This window comes from Propithecus coquereli, unplaced genomic scaffold, assembly GCF_000956105.1.
Source record: "Propithecus coquereli isolate 6110/MARCELLA unplaced genomic scaffold, Pcoq_1.0 Scaffold926, whole genome shotgun sequence".
In the NCBI taxonomy this organism is placed as follows: domain Eukaryota; kingdom Metazoa; phylum Chordata; class Mammalia; order Primates; family Indriidae; genus Propithecus; species Propithecus coquereli.
The window spans coordinates 348871-366871 of NW_012155574.1; the positions used below are offsets into that span (position 1 = coordinate 348871).

At 56.4% G+C, this 18001-nt stretch overlaps 1 protein-coding gene across 1 annotated transcript in view; it reads right to left on the minus strand.

The window, feature by feature from the left end:
• The window catches only part of FBLN2 (fibulin 2), a 78207-nt gene that overhangs the window by 34491 nt on the left and 25715 nt on the right, over positions 1–18001 (minus strand). The window lies entirely within an intron of this gene.

Consider the following 18001-nt stretch of genomic DNA (forward strand, 5'->3'; position numbering starts at 1 on the left):
CGGGCCCAGAGGCCGTCTCCTGTGGGTCTCCTCCTGGGGCACGCCCCGCAGGTCCCGCGGCCTCCGCGTGTGTGTCTCTCTGCAGCTTTTTAAGCTTCTGAGCGCCAGCCTTTCAGAGCCAGCCCCGGGGCCCCTTCTCGTCCCCACCACAGCCTGGCTTACCCATCTCTGAGCTCCTGGTGCCACACTCGCCTCGTCCCCACCCGAGTCCTGTGCACATGAGGGAACCACCACGGCCAAAAGCTCTTCAGCTCCTGATTTTCTTCAAGCCACCCCCTCCCCAGGTCTTCCCGGTGCCCACGAAGGGCCCCACCATGGTCGGGAACCTCCCAGGCCAATCCGCCCTGCCCGCCTCCCTTCTCCCATTCCCCACGAGGCCACCTCCAAAGTGCTTCCCAGGCCGCCCACCTCTCCCCTCACTCTGCCACCAACCCTCGGCCTCCCTGTTTCCCCTCCTGTCCTCCTCCAACCCATCATCCAGATGGCACCAGAATGACTGTCACAACCATAAGTCAGACTGGGCAGGAGACCACTCCTGCCCCTAGTGGTCTCCACTGTCCTTACAAAGCCCTCCATGGTGCGGCCCTGCTGACCTCCCCACCTCGTCTCCTTTCTCTGACCTGGGCTCTCCCTCGCTCTACCCACTGAACTCCTCAGGCTCATTCCTGCCCCAGGGCCTTTGCACTTGCTATGCTGCCTGCCTGCAACCCCCCTTCCCCTGTGCCCCGCCCACCCCCACTGTGTATAGGGCTAGCTGCTTCCCTTTCTGGGGGGACCTCACCTCCTAAGAGAGGGTCTCCCTGACCTGTGCATCTAAACTAACCTCCACCCAGCCCTCATCACATCACCCTACTCGGTCTCCCTCACAATGCCCTGGCCTTCCACAGCCCTGAGCACAGATCCCACTGGAAAGCCCACAGGATAAAGTTCCTCTCCCTGGTGTGACAATCTGGGGCCTTCACAGCACAGCCCAGACTCTCCTCCCAGCCACACACACCTTTGCTTGCAGCCACGCCTTAGTACACACTCTTCCACGTTGGAAATTCCCTTCCTCTACCTTGTCCAGTTGGCAAGTCCAACTACCGTCCTTAACAAGCCAATCCGAATGTGACTCTCTGCCCTCTGTCCACCAGGCCCCCACCAGCACCCACCACCACCCAGGCAGGACAAGCAGCTCCTTCCTCTGGCCTCATTCACATACTTCTCCCTGTCAGGGGCAGGCTTGTCCCAACCCCTAGATTGGGAGGGTCTCACGGGCCAAGAGTCAGTCTGAGTCATCTCAGGGCCTAGGGCCTAGCATGCGGTCCAGCGCTGATCCAGTACTTAATAAACTCTGGGGCTGGATGGAGTACTCCAGGCTCTTGGTATCTCTCATCTCATTTAAGGCTAACATCAACAGCCTGATGACAGTGTATAAGATTATCTCCCTGTCCCACATAAGTGAACGGAGCTTCTAAGAGCTTAAAATACACAGCCGGAGGGCACAGGCTTAGGAAAATGACAAGGAAGGATGCAAACCCTCACCCACCACCTCCCCTCTTGCTGCCTCTGTGGAGCAGTTTCCACCACGCAGGTCATCGAGACAAGCACAGGTGTGTCATTACCACCACTGGGAGCCCAAGCACGCAGCTAGGCCACCATCTACCAGTGGGGGACTTGGGTAAGTCACCCATCTCCTGAGCTCTGTTTCCTCACCTATAAAATGGGCAAGTAACCTCTCCCCACCCGCATTTCCCAAGATGGGGGTGCGAGAAGATTCGGCAAGTGGCAAACAACTGGTGCTCAGTAAACACGATATCCTTGTCCCCTGGCACATACGTTTGGGTGGCTACTTTCTGCATTAATTAACAAACAAAGGGACAAATACATGGAAAGACAGGACAACATCCCTTCAGCAGCAGAAGCTGGTGCCGCCTCCAGCCACGCCCACCCCGCATTTTCTGCTTTCCTCTGGGTTTTTGAGAATCCCCACTTTACATCCACTTTGCCGCTGTACCTAAGCTCTGGCCAAGAAGGTGTGTGGCCTCCCTCATCTGCCAGTTCTCAGAAATACCGTGGAGAGAGAGCTACAGGTGACCTCTCGCTGTGACAGCCAGCCCTCACCTGGGAGGCGTTCTCTGGCCTCCCAGGATTGACAGTGACGTGGCCTGGAAACATCCGGCTCCTGGATGCGCCACCACAGTCTTCTTCACACCATCAGGGCCTGACAGCAGGGATAGCGCGACCCCTGTCCGCAGGAACCCGGCCTCTCCCGTCCTGAGCAGCAGAGGAGGTCCGGCCCACGCTGGAAAGCCACGTCCTACCTGTCATCTGGCCAAGCGGGGCACGCACACCCACCACCCCAAAGTTTCACTCTTGGGCACGTGCTGAAGGGGAAGCACACGCTCTCCCTCCCCAGTGGTCTCCAAGTGCCCATGGACAGGAGAAAGGGTCCACACACCACTGCCTGCCACTACGCGCAACAACACGCACGCATCACACGACACAGCGACGGGGCAAGGGGTCACAGGAGAACACGCAGCCTTCCTTGTACGTGGACTGCAAAACTGGAAAACGGCGAGGCAAGACCATTTAGGCAGAACAGCTCGAAGGAAAGGAAGGAACTTGTGATGTCAGGACGGCCCGGTTTCTGTCCCTCCGCCCACGTGGATGCTCCCTGAGCTGCTCACACAGCCCCGCACACTCTTCACTCCCATATCTCTCAACACAACAGAAACAGTGCTGGGACAGGCGGCGTGACGAGAGAATTCTAAGACGAAAGACTAAAAGAGTCTTTTAAAAACAGGACCCAGCCCCGTGAAACAAGCCAGACACACGAGGACAAACTATCATATGATTCCGCCCGTACGAGGTCCCCGGAGTAGTCAGTTCATAGAGACAGAGCGTGGAACGGTGGTCACCAGGGACTGGGGGCGAGGGAATCGGGGTGAGTGTTTAATGGGACAGAGTTTCAGTGGAGAAAGATAAGAAGGTTCTGGAGGTGGACGGTGCTGACGGCTGCACAACAACGTGAATGTGCTTAATGCCCCTGAACGGTACAACTGAAAATGGGAAATTTCATGCTATATACCAGAAAACAAATAATGCACTGCAGTGTAAAAAACACTGTGACCAGCGTCTCCCCCTCTAGGAAGCTAATCTGCTGACAGAGCGTCACAGATGTGTGCTGCAGCCATGTGTGTGACAGCAATAGTCCCATCTATGGGGCAGCGATTAAATGGCTGATGTCACACCCACCTAATCTCATGAGGGTGTTAAAAACAGTTAGATCTGCACGCACTCACATGAACAATTTCTGCACATACTGGGAAGAACATTTTTTTAAATGGTCAATGCTGAATAGTATCTAGAATAAGCTACCACTTGTCTTTTTAAAGGCATGTGCAGACATGCATGGAGTATTTCTGGAAGAAGATCCAAGAAACTGGCAACAGTGGCTATCTTGGGGAGGGACTCAGCCCTGGGGAGGGAGGAAGGAAACTGACATGTCACTGTTTACCACTTTTGCATTTTGCATTTGTTTCTGACTGTACACAGGTATTACCCATTCAAGAAAGGTTCTGTTATAAAAAGATTATGAGATTCCGGTGACTCTAACCTCCTTTGATCACAGGACAATGGGTGCCCGGAAAAATCCAGCCCAGAGGTCATGACCTCTCTAGACAGTCCCCTTTCCCTGACATTAAAGCCCTAAAGAATTCTGGCTTTAGAAATGCTGCAGAGAAACCTCTATACCTGGCAGGAGGGTGATGATGGGGCCATCTCCACCAGGCCCCTGTTTGGACAGGATGTTTGTGGGGCCTGAGCAAACAGCCCAGAGAACGCTGTAGCCCGGAGTTCCCCGGGGAAGTGGGGGAGGGTCCTGGGAAGGAGCCCTGAGACTTTTAGTGAGGACTGGAAAGTGGACGGGCAGGAAGGGCTCCTGAGCCTGGCTGTGTCTTCCGGCCCCAGGATCACAGAAACAGCAGCAGCCACTGAGCCCACCCAGTTCAGCCCGAGAGAACCTTTCCTCCACTACCCTGGCAGGGCAGCCCCAGCCCAGCGCCCTCAGCACCTGGCTCTACGTCCCACCCACCCCCGAGCTGGCACCTCACCCACATGCTCACCGCTGAGCCTGGCCCGGAGCTGGAGCTGCCTGCTGGGCCCTAACCTGTACCCATGGCATCTTCCCTCTGGCTCTGGCAGGGTCCTGTCCCCACCTCCATTGTACAGACAGCAGAGAAAGGAGGCACAGCCTGCCCCAGACCACGTGCCCAGTCAGAGGCAGCCACAGGGCTCTCACCCACGCCGTGAGCCCAGAGTGCAGGCTCCAGGCAGAGCTTCGAAGGAGGGAAAGAAGGAGGGGACAGCACGGTGGGGGGCCATTTAAGCCCCTCGCTCTGCATCGGTTCTTCCAAGGAAAGGAGGGCCCTCCCTGTCACTCCCCCAGCCCCTTCCCCAAGCCCTCTCTCATGGTGGGCTCTCAGCTACACCCCACCCCGCACAGGGCCTCGAGCTGGGGGGCCTGGGCTCTGGGGTCACTCTGCCTCCCCTGTTGAGTACCACCTGGAACCCAGTCTGACCGTTCAGCTCTCTCTACCAGGCTGAGATGCCCAGCTCCCAGGTGAGAGCTGTTTCCTGGGCCCAGGTAGGGGCCTAGGACTCCCCCTCCCACCAGAGCCGCAGAGCCAGGGTCACTATGGTAACAGCCACCACCCAGCTGGCAAAACCAAGGCCCAGAGAAGCAGAGTGATGTGTCCAAGGTCATGCGCAGGTCTAAACAGTAGGCTCACTTTGTGAGGGGACCCCCACTCCCCAGGACAGGAGTCAGGAGTGCCCAAGTAGCAGGTCTCCTGAGCCCAGGAATGGCGCCACTTGGGGTCTGAGTGCAGACAGCAGCCTATCACATCCAGGTGAAACAGGTGGACTCAAGGAGCCTCTGCCCCGCCCCGCCCCACACCCTCCCCGTCAGGCCCAGGCAAAGGACGCTCTGGACAATGGCTCAACGACCACATTATCTGAACGCAGCCCCCAGACACCCAAGGAGGGTGGGTTCCACTTAGCCCTTCAGCACCCTACCCACCTACCTGGGGCCTACAGGTTTTCCAAAGGTTTCCAAAAATGTTTGATCCCTGACCCTGGGGGAAAATATAATGGCTCCAAAATCCAAAAAGACAACCACTGAAAAGAAATGGAAAAATGTTCACTTAAAGGTCTATAAATTTTATAAGATAGGAGCCTGTCAACGGCGCTCAGCTCCCTCTGAAACGAAAATCAACAGAGTGTCACAAAAGCTTGCAGTGCTGGAGACACAGCAAGAGGGGTGCACTGGTTTGGAACCGGGGCGCTTCCGAGGTTAAGAGACGAAGAACTCACGTTCGCCAGTCCTTATGGTGGGCCGTGATGGGGACTTCCGAACGTTGCCCCACTTGATTCTCCCAACAACCCTGCAAGTGAGGGATAATCACCTTCCTCCTCAAGGCGAGGACACCGACTGACCCCGGGCTGGAATGCAGCTCTGCTTGTCCCCAGAGCCCAGGCTGTTCTCTCTCTGAAACAGACTTGGAAACATTTCCGAACGTTCGACATCACAGTGTGAGTGCGTAGGCCAACTGCAGCCTGGTCAGGTTAACACGCGCAGCGCTGCGATGGGGGTCCCACGTTCCAGAGGTGGCTGCTAAATGCAATTTGAATTTTGCCTTCCTATCTGTGATGACTGCGAAAATAGCCACAGTCCTCGCAGCTCCCCGAACTGAGAGGGGCGTCCATCCCCCCCTATTGGGAGCCTGGGCCGGCTCGCGACTGCACTGCCTGGACAACAGCGCACGGCGCACATGGAACCCAGAAAGGCCTTGTCGCTTTTGCCTTCTCTCCCAGGACGCAGTCAAGACACCACGTGAGCAAACCTGGGCTAGCTCGAGGAAGGATGAGAGACCCAGCGTTTTGACTGGTATTGTGCTGAATCTGTAGCTTCATTTCGAAAGAACTGACATCTTAATATTAAGTTTCCAACCCATGAACGTGATCTATACCCCCATTTATTTAGGTCATTTTTACTTTTTGTTTTTTGGCAACGTTTTGTAATTTTTAGGGGAAAGGTCTTACATATCTTTAATTAGATCTATTTCTAGCTATTTGATGTTTTTGATACTATTGCAGAGTATATTGATTTTAACACTTTGTTTTGTGTGGAGCACAGACAACCATGCCAGTGGAAGCCACCCAAGACCAGCCAGCCCTGAGCTGAACCCCCAGCTGACACCCCCCACACACATACGGGCAAGCCCAGCTGACATCAGCCACACCTGATGGGCAGAGCCCAACTCAACTGCCAACCCACAGAATCATGAGCTAAATAAATGGTTGCAAAGGTGAACTAATACGAGCCACAAATAATTAGAAAACAAATCTGCCAACATTTACAAATTGAGAGCTGTCACATAAAATTCCGGACCCCAGGCTTCTTTTAGAAAATTCAAAGTTGTGGGTCATGCTGGGCCCCCACAGCCCCAGGGCAACAACAGGAGCTGGGCAGCGGCACCCCCTGGGTTCAAGGCACCAGGTCTGGTCCCCACAGCCCCCACCAGCCCAGGGGCTCCTCCCTCCAAGTTGCTTCACCTCCAGGCACTGGTTTGCTTCCCTGACGTGTGCGTTCCAGAGGTGGCTCATCATAGTCTCTGGAGTCACAGCGGGTCCCCCATCCCGGGGTATGGTCTCCACCTTTCTGTTCCCACTGAATCCCTGGCCCCCAGCAAATCCTGGTTCAGAGCGCGTAGCCCATAAATGTGTCAGGGACAGGTGAGCAGGGCAGCAAGTGGGTGTGGCTGGAAACAAGCCTGCTTCTCTGTCTCTCTCAGGTCCTGGGCCCTCTGTGCCCAGGCAGGCCTGCTCCTGCTGCCGGATTTTCCTTTCGGCACCTCCCACCTTTGGCATACGGATCCCAGAGAATTCCGGCTTCCCAATGCCGTGCCGGGCGGAAAGCCAGGGGCTGGGGCCAGGTACAGAACTCAGGCCTGCCAGCCCTGCCTTGGGCCTGGCTTCGCCCCTCCAGAGCCAGGGGCTGCCAGCGACAGGGAGATACCCCCTCAGGCCAGGGGGCTGAGGCCTGCTCAGGGAGGCGGAGTGCCTGGTGCACAGGGCCAAGTTGGTGGTTGGCAAACATCTGTTTCACTGACACCAGGGACCTTGGACCAGGCACTTAACATCCCTGGGCCTCAGTCACCTCGTCTATAAAATGGGCATAATAATGGCACCCCCCACACACATAGGGGTGCCATGAGGCTTGATGGACCTATACACGTCCAGGGATGAACACAGTGCCTGGCACATAAGAAACGCTCCTGACGCAGGCAACCGGGTGAGGGTGATGAAGAACAGGGCCCCAGCGTGTGGGCTCAGTGGAGAGCGTGCCCTGCCCTCGTCCCTGGGATGCCGGCCTGACAGGCTGTGCAGCTGAAGGAGAGGCCAGGCATTTGCTGACACAGTTGGCAGGGGCTGAAATGAGAGTGTGGCCTGGGGAGGAAACAGCCAGCGAGGAACACTCCGTACACATCTGGAGGCAGCTGGAGTAACAAACGGGGAGGGGAGCAGGAAGTGAGCAGCCACTGAAGGCCCCCCACCCAACCTCACCAGGCCTGGCCCCTTCGCTCCTTCACCAGAGGGGACAGCTTCTGGCCACCAGAAGAGACACACATCTGTTCACTTAAACAAAACACACATCCATCCCCCGCATGGTGCCCCCCAGAGTGCAGTGACCCTCTGGCAGGGGAAAGAAGAGAACACGTGGCTCTGAGTAACTGCTTTGTGTTGGCTGTCATTATCCCACCTACTCCCCTCACCAATTCTAAGGTTACTCCCCTCTTCCGACAGATGTAGACACTGAGGCTCAGAGAGGGTGATTCACTTGTCTAAGGTCACACAGCGAGGGGCAGCAGTGGCTGGAATTCACTCTCTGAGGGCCAAGGCACACTCACCTTCAGTGCAACTCCAGCGCCAAGCCCACCTTCCCAGAGTGGAGACCCAAGAGTGGATAAAGGGGCAAGGTCCCAGCAGAGTCCCAGCCCATGAAATTCTGACCTCAGCCAGAAGCCTCTGCTCAAAGACCCAGATGCCACAGGACCCAGAGGCCTCAGAAGCCCGGCCTGGCCTAGAGGAGGTGCTAGCAGGCAGAGGGTGCTGACGCTGCCCACAGGGAAGCCTACAGCACAGACCGCGAGTTCCAGTCCACTCAGGCACCCAGGACTCCGGAGGGCTCAGGGCTCAGAAGGCCAAGGACCCCCAGGAATGGTTCAGCCTCAGGAGAGCTGCATCTGCGGCCTGGGCCTGGGTATATGAACAGGATGCACCCAGAGCTCAGAGGCCATCTCCCAGCAGAGCCCCCAGGGCTGGATTCGCAACACCCAGGCCACTAGCAGTGGGTGGGGCCCTGCTACGCGACAGATCCCGGCACCCAGTGCCTGACACAGGCTTTCTTCCAACTCAGCGTGCAGATCTCGGAAGGGGCTGTCAGTAAACTCCTTTTACAGATGAGAAAACCAAGGCCCAGGGCAGTTAAGCAACTTGCCTAAGGTCACACAGCTAGTGAGAGGCACAGCCAGCCTCCAACCTGTGGCGCTTTGTACCAGAAGCCAACTCGGAAATCCAGAGATATCTCATGCATCCACAGGTCTGGGTTCAGAGCTGGGCCCAATGCTTACACGCCCTGGGCCGAGGCCAGGCACAGGCCCCTTGTGGGAAGGCACTCGTGGCCACTCAGACCCAAACAGCCACTGCTGACCTGGCAACACGATTCCTCACTAACTGTACTCGGGTGCCCTTTGGTCCACCAGGCGTAAGTGACTCAGATCAAGGCACCTGCTTGACTGCTGAGGCCCTCAGCAGCGGGCGTCATCACACGGTGTCCTCAGAACCTTCATTCCGCCTACCACCACGACCGTCTTCTAAAAGTGTCTTCGAAAATTGCTGGAAGGCGAATGGTCTCCTAAGTGGACCAAACTTCTGCCACAAGCGCTGATTTCATTGAACTCCAGGCCTCAGGCGCATACACACCAGCATGCCAATTTTCCACATGCCCCCGAGGGCTCCGGCCCTGCCTTCAGTGGTGACCATCTGTGACAACTCCACCTCCGTCCACATCCAGGGAGACACACACATGTCACCTCTCAGGGTGAAAGTTCTCCCTTCCTTAACCATCTCACCAACAACTTCTCATCGGCGACCTGATGGGGAAGGACGTGAATAGGACACGTGGATAACAGAGAGCCCATGGAACCAGAGACCCTAGATGCTACTGTGGGCTCTGCTCATTCAGACTGCATCCAGACAGAAGCTGCCCCACCCTCAGTTCTCACAGTTTCCTCGGGGTACAAGTAAGGCCGGTTACTAATTTCCTCTTCTAAACCACTCTAGGAGGCAGAAATAATTGCCCCAGGACCCATTAATAGTACCACGTAGATCACCAAGAGAGGACGGGAAAGTCTACACTTGGTGTTTGCTGGTCACATCTGGCCCAGACAGATATACCATTATTTCAGGGACCCAGGGATCTTCCCAGAAGAGGCAACCCAAAGAAAAGGGAAGGATGGATGGATGGATGGATGGATGGCCCAACAGGCAGTTCAGCCACAAATAAATGTCCATACAGCACCTCTCACAGGAAAGTCAACGGCAAGGCGTCGCTGCTCTCTTTGGCTGGGGCTCACTTGCTGGTTATGTGTCCTTTGGGTCATGGGGCTAGCCGCAGATCCCCAGGGCCTACCCTGACCACAGATTTTTGCTGGAACCGATGGAATTAATTAGAAATTGCACACCCGAGCGGGGCCAAAGCCTTTGCTGGAAGTCAGTCCATCGGCCTTATGACACCTGCCAGGCCGCCCCCACCACCGTTATCCTCTCTGGCAGGCTCAGCTGTGTGCGCTCACCCAAAACCTCCCTGGGCCCCAGCTAACCTAGCCATTCCCTATCTGACCACACCGCCCCAGCAAGCCGGACTGCAGCTTGTGTCCTCTCAGGGCGGAGCCACTTCGACTTTCACTGGGACAGTCACTCGCTCACCACCAGCCCTCACCTACCAGGTTCTTCTCCGCTCCTGCATTCCGCGCCTCTGCTGCGGAACAAAGCCTCCTCCCCCACCGAGCTGCCTCCCCCAACCATCTCCAGTCCAGCGAATGCCATCCCCGCCTTCCGCCCCTCCGGTCCACCCACACAGGCAACATCTTCGTTAAATGGGCCGAGGCTGGAGCCCGGGCTGTGAGATGCAGACAGCGCCAGGCCTGTCGTGTACCCTCCTCTGGCCTCCGGCCCCATCTGCCAGCCTAACTCCACCCAAGCAATACGCCCCCCTCCCCATGCTTCTCTGCGCCTGGGCACCCCACCGCCATCCCGTCCGAATCCCTGCTCATCCAGTGGCTCTGGGGTGGCCTTTGCGACCACCCTGGTACTGTGATGTCCCGGCACCAAAAGACTGTGCTGTGGCTCACGTACCCATCCAACCACGCCATGGGGAACCATATGGACAGATAAACCAGCGATGGGCTAAAGTTCCTGGCTTCACAGCCAAAATCCAACTGAGTACTATACCCTGGGGACACCCGCCTTTGGTTCTCACTGCGGGGCTACGTCTGGAGGCCTCGCCTAGTGCATTTTCCACTTCCCCAGCCCCTCCTGCCCAGCTGCCACAGGAGGGGTGCTGCGCTGCACTGCGGGCTCCCTGGCCCACCTGTTCAGTCACTTCCCCCTGGCCAGAACCCCCCTTTTCTCCCTTGGGCAGCCACAGGCCCACGGGTGAGGTGAGCCATCCTCGGGCCCATACCCTAGGGATGGGGATCATTGCTGTCATCAGCAGGAACCAGCATAGGTCCCACCACCCTAACAACGTGACACGCAGACCAACCCGAATCTCTCGGCCACTCTTGCTGAACGTGCGGACCTGCTGCAGCATGGCCTCAGCCTAATGCAGCAATCCTACGAATTTCTGACCCAAGTGGTGTGAGGTAATCACCCCGCACTCGGTCAGCTTTTGGCCTGGGAGGGAGGAGTCTGTGCCATCTCAGAAACAACCTGCTGCACGTATGTAAGTCACTCCCGCCAGACACAAAGGAAGCTATGAGCCGTGGCCAAACAGGTACGCGCCTCTCACAACCTTGCCTGAGTCTACAGTAACCTCCCCACACCAACTCCAGGCAAAAGGTTTGATCTATTTATCTGCCTAGACCCCACCAGCTGGGGTCAAAGGCTCCGAATCAGCTTTTAGACCATTGTGTGTCTCCTCACTGAGGGATACATTATCCTAACAACAAAACATCATCCTAACATTAACAAGATGCCTCCTGAGACGTCTGCAAAGATTCACTCCTCTGATCTTGAAGACGTCAGCTATTTAAGTCCTACAAAACTGACGCCCATCACAAGACGGAAAGTGTTAAAGTTTATGGCAAATACACTGCCTTGGCCCACTCTATGTTTGGCTACCTAACTTAGATGATGCGTTCCCACTGTCTTTCCTCTGCTAGAAGCCAGATAGCTCTTGCCCCAAACCCATCCCCAGCCTTGAGGACAGCAGGATTCCAACTTAACACCTCCTGGGGTGAAAAGGTTTTGTACTGGCTTGTTTCCAATTTCGTACCTGCTTCAAACTCCCCAGTCACTTCCTGCTCCCCTGCTACTGCCGTTGCCAGCCTGGGCCCCAGCGACAGCAAGTGCATGAGAGACCACATGGAGCAGACCTGCACCATCCTGGCTGAGGCCGTCCTCCACAGCCAGCCCCAGCTGAGCCTCCAGCCGACCAGATGCATGCTCGAGGCTGGCTGGCATCAGGTGCTATACCTGGCTCAGGTCAGCAGGACTGCCCAGCTCACCTGTGCACCTGGGAGCAACAATAAATGTTCACAGTGTGTGATACAGTTGTTTGTCACTTGCTTTATTGCGGCAATAGATCATTTAAACCATGACTGATGTGTGTCCCAGGGGAAAGACTGGCATTGGTTTGCTGAGGGTGGCAGAAAGACCACCCCGCAGCCCCCACAGCAGTGCTGGTGGAAGAGGGACCAGTGCGATCTGCTGCAGAGCCCTTGGCCAAGGCAGGTGAGGAGCAAAGCGCGTGCGTAGACTGAAACCACCAAGAGACGCTGTCTGCCGCCTCTCGGATTGGCCAAGGCCAGAACCTTTCATGGCTTAGTTTCCTCCTTAGCGCTTCTCACCATTCAACACACCACTGACTTCACGTGTTCATTTTATTGGCTGTGTGCTCCCCTCAGACTGGCAGCTCCATGGGGGAAAGGGATCTGGTCTGTTTTGCCCCCTGCTGTCTCCCCAGCCCTGCCACAGTGAGGTAGGCACTCAATAAATACTGGTCGCATGAATAGAATGGGGAAAGGGGCATCCTCATGCACACGGGTATGAGTGAAATCTGCACACCCTCCAAGGTTGTTTTGTGATCTGCGTGCCAGCCGCACGGGGGTGCTCACGTGGAAATGCGTTATCGACTTGTTTGCTTCTGAGGGCTTCCATTGGTTGTGCTCCGGCGAACAGTTTACAAAGGAAAACGCAGAAATGCACGTACACGCTGACCGGGTGATTCCGCACCAGGGCACGGTACAGAGTCACAGCAGCATCGCTGCTTAATGGCAGAAGAACCTGGACGTCCATCAGCAAAGCGACTGGTAAATAAAAGGTGGGCTCACTCTTATAACCCCAGCACCTCGGGAGGCTGAGGCGGGAGGATCACCTGAAGCCAAGAGTTCAAGACCAGTCTGGGCAACACAGTGAGACCTTGTTTCTCATTAATTAATACACAAATAAATAAAATAAAAGTTGAGATGTGCCTACAGTGGAGCATTAGCCACCAAACACAGTGAGGGAACGCTCCGAGTAGTGACAGTGAAAACCTCCAAGATACGCCGTCAATCGAAATAAGCACAGAACAGAATGGTGCGCACCGCATGTTAGCACCCGTGAGAAATATGTGCGCACACCTACGTGCTTGCAGTTGCACTGACCCGTTGACCAGTGGTTCTCAAGTGTGGTCTGGCCCTAGAGGGTTCTCGAGACCCTTTCAGAGATCCATGAGGTCAAATTATTTTCAGAACAACACTAAGACATCAGTTGCCCTCTTCACCTTCTCTCCCAGAGTGCATGCACAGGGTACAGTGGAGTTTCCCAGAGACTACGTGACACTGTGACGATGGCTAACGGAATGTGTGCTTGTGTGTTACAGGACTTTCTAAAGTCATCTCATCAAAACACGGTCGGTACCGTCCATCATCACAGAAACGCAAATCAAAACCACTGCGAGATACTACTTCACACCCACTACGATGGCCATAATAAGAGTGTTGGCAAGGATGTAGAAAAGTGGGAATCCTTGCACATTTCCGGCAGAAATGTAAAATGGCACTGTCACTTTGGAAAACATTCTGGTAGTTCGTCTAACAATTAAAAATAGAGTCACTGTATGACCCAGCAATTCCACTCCCAGGTATACGAGGGCTATCCGGAAAGTATCCAGCCACTGCTAATGTAATGAGAACGGTTACATGGCTGGGTACTTTCCAGACAGCCCTCGTATTCCAAGATAAAAATGAAAACATATGTCCACACAAAAATTTGTGCCAATAAATATTTATTGCATCATTATTTATAATAGCTGAATGTTGGAAACACAAGGTCCATCAATAAATGCATAGATAAAAATAGTGCCATGTATCCACACGACAGACTATCATTCAGCCATGAAAAGGATAAACTACCTACCACACGCGACACCACTGTGCTAAGTGAAAGGAGACAGTCACACACAAAGACCACAGACTGCAGGGTTCCTGGCTATTCCGGAAATATCCAGAACATGCAAATCTGTAGAGACAAAAGGTAGATCGGTGGTTGCCGGAGAACAAGGGAATGGAAAGTGACTGCCTCAGCTCCATGGGGTCCAGGGCCGTGCTCGTGCATTTCTCAGACCCCACATGGGTTTAAAGCCCCCGCAGGCCAACCCTGGAGAGGAGAGTCTGCAGCAATACTCCAGGGAACAGGGTGAGTCGAGGCAGGTCACACTCTGGGGCTCCCTGGAGCTACAGCCTGGTGATTCTGGGGGACCATGGAGACCCATGGACACTGGAACGGCCCAGCACTGGCTTCGGGTGAGAGGGGAAGAGCCCTGCTTTTGTGTTCTCCTCCCTGCACCTGCAGGGAGTACCTCAAAACACAAATCCTATCATGCTACCTCCGCCTTATACCTTCAGGGGCTCCCCACTGTCCTTGGGACAACGGCACAAATCTTCATCCTGAGGATACACACGTCACCCTGGGTCTAGCCCCTGCCCCCTCCCCAGCCTCTTTTCACATGAGCCACAGGGCTTCCTCTCAATCTAGTTGCCAGTTCCCTCTGGCAGCAGGCCCTTTGCACATGCTGTTCTCCCCACCTGGAGCACACCCTTCTCACCACTCCCCACCTACTGCCTCTCCTCTACACTGCAGCTCAAGCATCACTTCCTCCAGGAAGCCTTTCCTGATCCCCAGGAGTCAGGTCCCCTCGCCATAGACAGGCTTGCAGAGCACCGCCCCCTGTTCCTCAGCCCAGGCATCACCTCTCGGAACTGCACACCTGCGTGACTACTGGGTTCTTTATCTTCCCTCTAAGCCCTAAGCTCCCCGGGGGCAGGACCGTGCTGGGCTTTGCTCCACACTGTATGCTCAGCCCCCGCCCCAGCCCACACACACGCTGGGCACTCAAAAACCACTGTCCGGGGATAGAGAGGTGAAGAAAGTGAGAGAAACCTGGTTCCAGCACTCTCTGCCCCGGCGTCCACAGGCACGTGGCCTGAGCTCTCTGAAGCTCACTCTCCGCTCCTGTAAACTGATACAGACTGTTGTGGGGATCACAGGGCTTAATGACACAGTGCTTACAACAGTGCCTGGCACGTGTCACAGTGCTACACGGTGTCTGCAATTGATAGAAACAACCATCTGAATTCTAAAGAGTTTCTCTGCTGACTGGAGCGTCACAGCATTCAAAGACCACTGCCCTGCAGAACTGGCTATGTGAGGCCCCAAGGAAGGGGCCCCTTTCCTGCCACGAATTCCTGGGGCCCACAGAGGTCGCACCGAGGCCTCTTCTAGGTCAGGGGCTGTGTCCAGCTGCCCCTGGAACCTCCGACCTCCTGAGGGCCACCCTGCCCCAGGGTTCTCTCCGCTGTGGCCCCTCATTGTGCCAGCCCTGTGGGAGCAGCCGCCCTGACAAAGCCTCCCGAGTGACAACAGACGTCAGCCCCCTTCTCTCCAGCCCTGGGAGCTGGGCATGTGGCTTCCATTACGCCACATCTGGACATGCTCAGAGGCGGGGAAAGCCCAGCCGAAGCAGCCTGGATCCCTGGCACGGCTCCGGCTCCAGAGCAGGACCCCCACCCTAGCCAGGCAATGGCTGGAAACCGCCTTCTCCAGGCCCCAGGGCCGCCATGGAAACACGGCTGGGGAGTCATTTCCGGCCCCACTGCCTGCCTCTTCGCAGGCCCCAGGGGCTGAGCGAGGCTAAGCTGCCTCCCCAGCTTCTCCCCACAAGGGCCCCTCCACCACCCGATCCCTCAGCCCTCCCCTCACAACAGCAGCCGGGAGCTCTGAGGCCCAAACCCCCTTCCCCTCGGATGCTCCATCAGGCGACCTGACCCCCACCCACTGGGCTCCCATCCCCTCCGCACCCCCTCTCTGTGCAGCACACAGCTGTGACGGGGGTGGGGAGACCCCGTGCGTGTGTGAGGCCCTCCTCCCCATCAGCCCCCAGAAGGGGAGGGGCGTACCTGCCTGGCTCGCTGGCACAACCCCCGGCACAGAGAGTGCTCCCCGAATATCTGCCAAGGACCGGGGTGAATAACAACCGCTAATGCTTTTAATTGCTCAGCAAGCACTCAGCTCCCTGTGGCGCATTTGACATGAAATAGCTCATTCAACTCCCTTGAGGCAGGGACTTCTCTGCTGCTTACAGATGGAAAAACTGAAGCAGGAGACCTTAAGCCACTTGCCTAAGTTACATGGTCGTGGAGCCAGAGCCTGTGAATTGGAGGGTGCGGAGCGGACCCTGGGTGGGCAGAAGGGCGAGAGCGGGTAGGGATATTTATCCGGCCAGGCCCGGGCTCCTGGGTCCCATTTAGTCCACCCCTCCCGGGCTCCTCACACCTCCACTCCCTGTACACCCCTCCACGCCCACTAATTCTAGTCTCAGGGCCTTTGCACATGCCGGGCCCCCTGCCAGGGCAGCCCTCCCACAGGATACAGGGCGTCCCCCAGGAGCCCTCACCAAAGGCCACACCCCAAAATCCATCTGAGAAAGCTGAGGGCAGAGAAAAAAACTGGGGCTCCTGAGAACAAAGCCTTCCCCAGGATTCCAAGGCCCAGAACCGCAGAGAGGCCTCCGGCACCGAGAGGCGGGGCGAGGCCAGGGCTGTGCCTATTTTGGAAACCGGGAAGCTGCAGCTCCGAGCCAGGCTGCAAGCCCTCCCGGGCACACGTGCACTTCATTACACGCACACCCACGCATGCTCCCCGCCCCCACCTGTGACCTGGAGCCACCAGCCACAGCTCCCAGAGCACACTTGGCTCAGAATGTGGAGATGGAGCCCACCCACCCAGACTGTGGGGAGGATCAAGTCGCAGAAGCGGGAGTCTCGCATCTTGGAGGCGCTGTTCTGCGCCCCGCCCACTGGGAGCAGGCTGGAAGCAGAGGTGTCGGGGGTGGCAGCCTGGGGGCCTGGAGGAGCCCATGGAGCCCAGTCTCACCCCCGCTGCACTTGCACGGGCTGTGTAAGTAGCCCACGTCCAGCAAGTGTGGTGAAAGCGCTCGACCAAATGGGAAGACAGGGTCTCAGCAGCTAAGAGCCTTGCCCGAGGCCACACAGCTATGCACAGCAGGATGGGTCGACGGGAACACTACAGAAACCCCAGAGCTCGTCATGCCCCCTCCTCCAGGAAGCCTTCCCAGATATCACACAGGCATCTCTCCCTCACAGCACCCAGCCTGTGGACCAGGCCTACACTGATCCACCCTGTGTTCCCAGGGCCAACAGGGCTTGTTCACAGATGACACCTAATGAAGGCTGTAGAGCAAATGATATGGGATTGAATAAGATGCAGGCTCCCAGCTGTGGGGAAAGATCTCTAGAAATGAGACAACTCCCCAGTGCATCCTCAAAAAGGAGGCAGGGAGAACGTAGAGCTCGGGGTGGGGCAGGGGGAGGGAGGTGAGACAAGACACAAAGATTAAGGGAAGGCTTCCTGGAGGAGGTGCTGTCTGAGCTGGCCAGGAACAATGTGAGCAAATGCTTGGAACAGAGGGGAGACAGTGCAGGGTGCTCAGAGGACGGAAGGGGAAGTAGGGTGAAGAGGGATGACTGAGAAAAGGGGTGGCCATGGAACCCCCCACTGAGTCACTCATTCATTTACCTAATATTATTGAGCACCAACTGTGTGCAGGCCCTGCTGGAGGCCCTTGGACTCAGCAGAGAATATAACAGACGTGGTCCCCGCCCTCACGCCACAGCACTAATGTTCTACTGGGGGAGAAAGCAATACGCGAGTTCACGAGGAGTTATGGACTGCAATGTCAGGTGTGCTCAGAGAAGTTACAGCAGGGGAAGAGGAAAGCGGGGTAGGCAGGGAAGACCTCCCTGGGGAGGTAACCCGGGCAGAGAGCTGAAGCAAGGAGTGGGCCAAGTGGACACCTGGAAGAGCATTTCAGGAGGCAAGAGTGGCAAGTGCAAAGGGCCTGGGGCAGGAAGGTGTGAGGACCACTGGAGCTTCGCGGAGTGGGTGATAGGGAAGACAACAGGAGAGAAGGTCTGGGAGGTCATGGGGCAGGCTGTGAGGGCCTGTGGCCACTGTGAGGGCTTGGGCTTCTCCTCTAAGTAAGGTGGGAACCACAGCAGGGTGCAGAGTGGAAGAGGCACAAGGACCAACTTGTGTGTTAACAGGATCCCTGGCTAGGGGGGTGGCAGGGTTGGTACCAGGCTCTCGCAAGGAGCCCCCTCAAGGGAACACA